The following is a 6964-nucleotide window of genomic DNA, read 5'->3' as shown; positions in this document are numbered from 1 at the left end:
CCAAATTATCTAAAATAAAACTTTTCTTTAACTTCCGTTGATGTGGTTGGACTATGAGTGGGGTTAAATCCTTCAAAAAATTATTTTTTATTTATAACTCGTAATCTTGCCCAATGTAGCTATTATAAGTCACCTTGCTTGTAGACAACATTAAACTTTATGCCTGTATAGTTAATTTTGAACTTTGCTTACTTAAGTTGTTTAACTTGTAATCTCATTTATGCTCAAACTTTAGCTTACTAGTTCATGTTTCAAATCAACATATCCACTATTAGTTCTTTCCTTGTGATGCCGTATATTCTATTAGGTGCGCCAGTCCCTCCAAATACAAAACATCACCAGAAATTTTTTTTTTTTTATCACTGAGGCTGCTTCCAAATATTTTATGTTGCTTTTATACACCAACATTAAACGGGTACAAACAGTCAACAACAAGAACACAAAAAAAAAATAAAAAATCTGTTCATTGGATTCCTGTTTCATAAAACCAAAATAGTGGATTAAGCCAGGGTTTTTCAGAAGTCCTTCCCTAATTGGGCATTGACTTGATTTCACAAAAGCAGGAGCACATAAGTTCCCATAGAGATTTATTCTGTACAGCTAGCTTGCTCCAGACCAGGCTAACAGCCAGAATTAATTAATCTCAGTGCCGTATCTGTTCAGTCAGCATCACACCGATCAGAAGCCAATGAGATTCGACAGTAATTCTGTTTCTTATCTGTGTTTTACTTTTCATCAGCCCATTGTATGTTATTACCTCTGATATGAATCAGCAATCACCCAAGAACTGCAATTAAATGATTTCATGGGAGTCTATACCATTATCAACTTTATAGATCACATAATTATCATTATTGTTATTGTTCCGTTTTAGTTTTTGAAGGCTGCAGTTGTTATAAGCCTGACAGAATGGCATTTACCATGATAATGAATGTGCTGATAGGATTAGAGAAATGGCTTATGAAAAAGTAAAGGTGATTTCAATGAAGTTAAGCGAACTACGATACACAGGTTTTTTCCTTTATATGACTATTATTGTTTGACATTGTAGACAATGAAGTTTTTATATGGAAAGGGGCTTTCAGCTGAGAATGGGTGTCTTGGGACAGGTCCAAGCCCTTGGCACATCAAGAAAATTAGACTACACCAAATAGAGTCATGCCCTTGAAAGCTGTTATCTGAGTTATTATTATTTTTTTATTTTTTATTTTTTTTTGCATAGATTCACTGACTTTGTTTAACATTTAGATTACATTATAGGAAAATATTAATTCACTGGATTTTCATACAAGAGAATTAAAATCAAAGTTGCACACCTAAAGACAACTTTATTGGTTAAATATGTAATTGAAACTTTTGACCAGCCCACCAATATTCTGATCATACACTTATGTGGATGTGACTCACTGATCAAATATTTTCTTTGTATTTGTAAACAGCAACACCAGCATTGTTTTATTTATGAAGAAAAATAACCGTAACCACTTTGGAATCCTTTGTTGCTGATATTGATAATGATCCAAACCAGTCTTGATGTTTGTCCTACAAATCTGAGCTTAGTTTTATCTATAATGCTTATGAGCTTTTTATGAACACAACATCTTTATAACATTGACACACATCACACCAACTCCAACCAAAGTCCAATGCAAACTGTCCATTAAATCAATAACTCATTCCTTCTGTGCTAAGGAAAACATATTTTTTCTTAAAGGACCACTTAAATCTGCTCCACCAGGTTTTCCCCCGATGCACCATGCTGAAAAACACTGATATACAACCATGTATATGTATTTGCTATGCATTTAATATGGGTAAAAAAAATAAACCGAGTAAAAAATATTTGTTGCCAGGAGAATGATCTCTGAGTAAAAAAATAGCTGCTTATTTTCTTGAGGTGCAAATCCACTACAGTCTTTTCCACGAACCTCTGTAATTTTCTTAGATAATCAATTATTCTACTCCGCTTTATTCAATTTACTTGAGAAAAAAAACCCTAAGACCATAGTCGGGAATAGGCAGTTTTTCTTGTCCTAGGAACTTTCAGATAACTTTGTGATGGCATTGGCAAATAGTTTGGAAATGTTATTTTTCCAAAAATAATAATTCTTTATTGTAGTTAAAATCTAATCTAAAGGTCAAATTTTCTGTCTAGGATTAATTGCATTTTCAATGTAATAGCAATTTAACCAAAAAGAATGTTCAAACTGCAGTGGCACTCAATTTTAATCACATTGAAAAACCAGAGCCTGATACTGACTTTCTCTCTGCAGCCATTTAGGTGGTGGTAATATGCTTAAAGTGGATTTGCTCCAAGTAGAAGTCAGCAATTTTCCACAAAATACTAACGCTACCTTTTATTGATTTAAAATATTGGTGTCTGCTTACAGCTACCAGTAGAACAAAAGGGGAAATCATCATGTGGTCAAAGTAGTATTTTTAAACTATTTAGGCATTTGACCTTTAAGTGATTTTTATTCTCTTTATAACTGTTAACTCTGGGTTGATATGTTAATTAGATCTCCACTCTAATGTCTCCTTGCATCAATATGTGAAAACAGGAACACTGCACCAGTGAATGGCTGTAAAATTTGCTACATTTACAACTTTTTGTTTTGATTAACTTTAATTTAATATAAGTTAATAAGTGTAAGGCCAAGGGATGTTTTGTGTAGTACATTCCAGCAGTAATTCAGTGTTTTACAAGAACAGAACATAGCGAGAAAAAAAAAATGTGGAAAAACAAATTGCAGTGGCATAAAGACAGGTAAAGAAAGGTTAAATACAAACTCTTGATGTTTTAGTTAATACTTTAAACTAAACAGCCAATGGAGACTCTAAACAAATGGATTTTTAACCTTGATGTAAATAAGGATAGTGTTGCAGCACTTTTACAGTCTTCCCCGAGTTTATTTTATTTTCAGATGACTGCTTCTTCACGTTTGTGTGTTGTTCTGGGTATAAAGAGAAGATTTGAGCCAGTTGACAGCCTGACAGCAGGCCTGTAATGTATTTTGGTGCTAAGCCTTTCAGTAGTTTATAGGTCTGGGGAGGGAGACGTCTGTGTCTCTGCTGAGACTGATACCACTGCAACCTGGTCTTGATAAATGGAGGATGTTAACCGATCTTTTGTCTTTCTCCATGGTCTCTCTATACTTGTAAAAAAAGGCCCAAGTTTTTGCCTCTGCAGCCACCCAGGCTAGCAGTACCTGGTTGCTGCTTTTGCAGTCCCACAGGCCATCCAGGATAGGAGTCTATAATTAGAGTGACAGCATCCCTTACTGCCGGTGTCCACCACCAGATTCAGGCCTTGCTGCCAGAAAGGCACCACAGACCTTACAGTCACAGCTATTTGTGCCAGCATCGGCAACAGAGGTGAGAATATGTTCCACTCAGACTCCATGCCTCCTCCCCCAGAATCTTAGAAGTTTTTCCAGAGGTGGAAATTGAATATAACCACCTGATCTAGGGTTCCGACAGATATTCCCAGCAGACCCTCGCTACTGAATCTGTCTGCATATCCAACTCGCCACCAAATGGTGACCAATGCACTGCTCCACCTGTCTGTTCTCCAGAGTGTCTAAGACATGAGGCCAAAAGTCAATCATATACTGTAGCTACTATTTGCATATCTTCCAAAAAATGGAAATAATGGACCTGGTCAGCTGGTCTCTCAATGCAATATTTTTTTCTCCCTGAGAAGACTGGACAAAAGAGAGCCCTGTTGCTTCTTCCAGACGCACACTGGTAGGCATCTCTTGGATTCCTGTGGCAAGTAAACGATAATAGGCCAGTCTGACTGTTAGTAGAACTCGTTGAAGATGTGTAAATAACTAAATTATTTATAGCAGGAATTCTTCCTATTGAACTGGGCAGACACTATTGTGAAATTCTGAAGATTTCCGCAGCCTTTCACGCTCTCACTACAGGCCAGTCCAGAGTAGAAGAGAGTGCAGCCTCTATTAAGCCGGGTATATAAGCCGGCGGATTCTCCAGACATTTTTCAATCCAGCCAACTTAACCTCATCGGCATATATATATATATATTCCAAATTAGCCCAAATCTGCACATTTAAAAACAGCAATTATCCATTGTTGAAAAAGAGAAACTTAAAGCTCCCCTTCATCAGTAAGATTATTGAGATTGATTCAAGGAGACAGAAGCAGACATACAGAAAACAACTGTAAAAGGCGGCCCCATCCAGGAAACACAGCCACGCAGACGAGCTTGAAGCCAGAGCCCATGTCAGAGGATAAAGACAGCACTACAGCCAGTCACAGTCAGAGAAAAAGGACTACACATAAAAACAAGCCGATCTCGAATATCTATAAACAAAGGTGTTGATGGCAGCAGCACAGCTTTCTCCCCAGGATGATGTCACAGCCAAACAGGAATAAGATGAAGGCCAAGCTACTATGAGAAAAAGCAGAAAGAGCATAACCTTACAGATCGAAATAACAGACTCTGCAGAGGGACAATAGAGATAGAATAAACCAGAATGATGAAATGGGGGTCCCTATGTCCTCCAGAATTCTAAGCCTATAGCAGCATAATTATAGAGATAGCTCAGTTTACCTGAGCCACTCTAACTATAAGCTTTATCAGGAAAGCTTTAAGCCTAGCCTTAAAAGTAGACAGGGTGTCTGCCTCACGGACTAAAACTGGTAGTTGGTTCAACAGGAGAGGAGCCTGATAACTAAAAGATCTGCCTCCCATTCTACTTTTAGAAATTCTAGGAACCACTGCTAAACCTGCAGATTGAGAGTAAATCTCTGATATTTAAGAGGAATCTCTGATATTTAAGAGGAAGCCAATGAAGAGAAGCTAGGATAAGAGAGATATGATCTCTACTTTTAATTTTCATCACAACTCTGAATGCAGCATATTGGATCAACAATTTGTGGACTAGTCTGGCCTTGAAGTAACAAATGCATTTCCTGGTTTCTCAGCATCATCCCTGGACATGGTATTTCCAATTTTTGCAATATTCCGCAGATGAAAGAAGGAAATTCTAGAAACCTCTTTGATATGGGATTTAAATGACAGGTCATGATCAAAAACAACACCAAGATTTTTTACTTTATTATCTGAAATCAGTTTAATCCCATCGATTTTCTAATCAGCTTCTTTTTCAAAGACTCTGGTCCAAAGATTATAACTTCTGTTTGGTCTGCATTCGAGAGCAGAAAGATGCACACTTTACTGAAGTGTGGATCAGGAGTGCATAGAGGGCAGGGTAAAAGACTGCCCTGGAGAACTGGGACATACTTCGTAGGTGTCCCCATCAGGGGATATGTGAAATTGAAGTACATAATGGAAAAATGCAAGAATTGAGAAAGGGCTTTACTGAGTAAACCATGACGGTCCCACACATGTAATAGATGTCACTCTATCAGAAAGCATTAAAAACCAAAGGTTTTGCAGATAATGTGTGGTTCGGTTAAATGTTGCCTGTATTTGCACTGGAGAATTGATAGAGAGAAAAACATTTTCTTTTGAAATTTTGATGAATGAAGACAAATCTGGCTTCAGAGAGAGCACTTATCACATTCAGGGCAAAAGGGCAAGTACTTGAGCGCCACTGGGGGTCTATGTGCGCACGTGCCTCATGGGCTCACATTTAACATAGGCGAGGTCAAAGTTGTCTCAGTGACTGAAAGGCATCCGGGTCCTGTGATTTATATGCAATCTGATATACTTTGTTTGTTTTTTAACTGAATCTCTTCCTTACAGTGATGTCTGAGGCCATCCAAAGGTCATGTGCCTCAAAGTCTAGTTTGATGCAGATTTCCAATTTATTATGCAAGATGGGTCGAGGAAGTATTCTTGGTGAAAAGACAAAAGCCATCACTGAACATAGGGGCAGGATTGTGGTTTCAGCTTCCAAGCATTTACAATTCAGTCATGGAACTCATTCCTTAGAAATCACATAAGAACACTCAACAGGATTCAAAAAGCCAATCAAAGAGCCCATGCACAACAAAACGCTGCAACAATCCAGCTGAACAAGGGATGCCTATTTGATTCATATCTGACAATGTGTGCAGGAAGATGGACCTCCATGCTGCTTAAATATTTCAGCGCTCTAACAGAATTGGGAAAGACGTCTGGGTAGGTTTGAAACACCTTCAAGAGATTGAGCGAAAGTCCACTTGCCGTACAATTCAAGCCTTTTTGAGGGAAACATAGATATTACAAAAGAGAGGCAGTGCAGGAAACAAAGAGTACTGAAAAACATTTGATATTCACAAGAAATACTTCACACAGCCTGTCACACATGCTAACAGAATAATCAAATAAATGAGGAATATATATCAAGTGAGAAACAGCTGAGTATTTATTAGATAAGAGAAATGTTGCTTGGCAGAAATGAAGTGTCTGTCAAACTGACGGTGCAGCCCAAATGAGCCTTTTTTAACATATTTCCCTTGGCTTGTTTTCTTTACTTTGGAGGATGAATTTGTAAAAACTATTAACAGTAATGTGGAGCACTGCAATATGCATCCAGCTGCACTTTCATTTTCATGTACTGAAATACAATGGAAAAAATGACAAAAATATAAATATAAATGATTGTGTGTTCCCTTAATGCCTGTCACAGATTTTCGAGGATGCATCATAAAGTTCATTGTGGTAGTTTCCATACCTTGAATGTTTGCAGGGTGGATTACTTCAAAAAAAAAACAATTTAGTTATTGGGACTAGATTTACTCAAGATAACATTTATTGCATCCACCCCTGTTTAGAAGTAAAATAATTAGTAACAAATTAGTGTACAGTTTAAACTTAATTTAATGGGGGCTTTTCATTTTAGAAGTTTTTAGGAGAACATTAGTGGGCAAATAACTCAATTCAGTTTATAGCTCTAATTCACATCATGTGCTACCTTAAGACATTTTACAAAAAAAAAAAACATTTATCCAGTCATACTGCCATATTCCATAATCAAGCAAACACATTCAA

This window comes from Cyprinodon tularosa, unplaced genomic scaffold (assembly GCF_016077235.1).
Source record: "Cyprinodon tularosa strain WSP-4 unplaced genomic scaffold, ASM1607723v1 ctg8, whole genome shotgun sequence".
NCBI lineage: Eukaryota > Metazoa > Chordata > Actinopteri > Cyprinodontiformes > Cyprinodontidae > Cyprinodon > Cyprinodon tularosa.
The sequence above is the reverse complement of the archived record's forward strand: the minus strand, read 5'-3'. Positions refer to the sequence as shown.